We start from the raw sequence: 2046 nt of genomic DNA on the forward strand, positions 1-2046 counted from the left end.
CAAGTGAGCCAAGGAAGTAGATGTGTCAAGTGCTTGGGGGCAGGGTGAAGACCACTCCTGGGGCCATCTTGTTTATTTCTAACACTCATCCCAAAGCTAGTCCCCTTCAGCTGAGGAAAAGAGTAAATTTTACCCCAGGTGGGCCTGTTTGTTAACCAGTGCCAAATCACGAGGGCCCAAACAACAAAACACCCAGAAAATGGAAAGGGTCCACACCATTGATTTCCAACCCATTTCTCAGGGTGGGGGGCTGGAAAGTTATTCTGGGATGATGGTACTCAGGCTGAAGGGCTGGGAAGTGGTCACTGACCTGGCTCCTTGGGATCCCCTTATGCTTCTCTGGGCCAAACCATGTGCCCTGCAATAGTGATCTAGCAACCTCCACGGCCCCTTGACAGCCTCTGCTTATGTTCCCCCATGCCCTGGACTGGTGGTTCTCAACCTGGTGGATTTCTCAAGGTCTACAGACATCTTTGGCTGTCACAGCTGGGGCAGGCATGGTTGGCATCTAGTGAGCTTTGGCCAGAGATCCTGACCAATATCCTGCACTGCACAGGACAGACCCTACAAGAAAGGAAGATCCAGCAAATGCTGGAGAAAGCCTGCTCTAGGCAAGCACTCAGGGGTCTGGAGTTGTCCTGGGACAGCCAGATAGGCAGGAAGCCAGGATGAGGCTTACTGGAGTCCTTGCCTTAGGGTGAGACACGCAGGCTTCATTCTTCCCCTTAAATCCAGGATGCTCCAAACCAGGCTCTCTCAACCACCTGTCTCTGTTATTTGCCTTTCAAGTTAACATCAGGTTTTTCTTTCCACGTCAACATGTTTTTCTTTTTTGGGGGGTACTGGTGATTGAACTCAGGGGCACTCGACCACTGAGCCACATCCCCAGCCCTATTTTGAATTTTATTTAGAGACAGGGTTTCACTGAGTTGCTTAGTATCTCGCTTTTGCTGAGGCTGGCTTTGAACTCATGATCCTCCTGCCTCAGCCTCCCGAGCTGCTGGGATTACCGGCATGTGCCACCACATCATTCACATTTTAAAATGTGAATGTGATACAGCAGGAGAAGCAGGGGAAAGCCAGGGTCTTCCTTGTGATACTTTCCATACTCACTGAAGATGGCAATAATCACAGGTTGAGAGAGAGTCAGGATTGAAGCTAAACAGAACCAGTTAGATCTTGACTGCATGTAGGGAAATCACCTGCTCATCTGTCTACATGCTGGGTCTTGGATTTTGGCAAAACTTAAGGTCTGAGCCAGAGAATGTTGGGAATGAGGGTGGCAGTGCAGGTGGGTGGGCTCACGGTGAGTGTGCCTCACGGGATGTTATGGGCACCATGCTGGACACATGTACGTGTTCATGGCTGGGTGTGCAAGACCAAGCAGTCAAATGAATTTGATTCCCAGAGCCTGCACAAGTGCTTTGAAGATTAGTCTTGTTTTGTTTTTCATTCTTCCTAGTCTGCATTAGAAAAAACCATGCTGGCATTACATAAACACTATGCTTTTATTCATTTATTTTTCTTTTCTGATACAGACAAAACTGAGGTTATACATGATGTAGATAAAGGTATAGGTCTAAGTAAGAGTAACTATATCTGTTTATTGGGACTGAAAGTTGTGCTGTTGCTGTAGGCCAATCTATTCACTATGATTGATCATCTTGTTTGTCACTGAGCTTCTTACCAGCCAAGATAAAACAGGAAAGAGGATAAAAGTTACATAACAAAAATGTTCATAGCTGTCTTTGAATAACAAAGTGGACAATTTTCTCAACCATAATCTTACAGCACATGCAGAACTAACTTTGTCACACAACAAATCTTGATTAAAGCTGAAGTCTAGCATTAAGACACAGTTTAGGGTGACAGTTCTGTGAAGCTCCTGAAGGGCCATTGGTTTTAACATTCACTTGGATATGGCATCATAACATCCAGAGGAGTACATATGTCCCTGTTCCTTATGTTCTCTTCCCTAAGTACAATTTCTTTGGCTAGGTTTTTCAGCAGGAATTCTTTTAACAAATCATCTACGATAATCCTTCC

The sequence above is a fragment of the Callospermophilus lateralis genome, chromosome 4 (assembly GCF_048772815.1).
Source record: "Callospermophilus lateralis isolate mCalLat2 chromosome 4, mCalLat2.hap1, whole genome shotgun sequence".
Lineage (NCBI taxonomy): Eukaryota > Metazoa > Chordata > Mammalia > Rodentia > Sciuridae > Callospermophilus > Callospermophilus lateralis.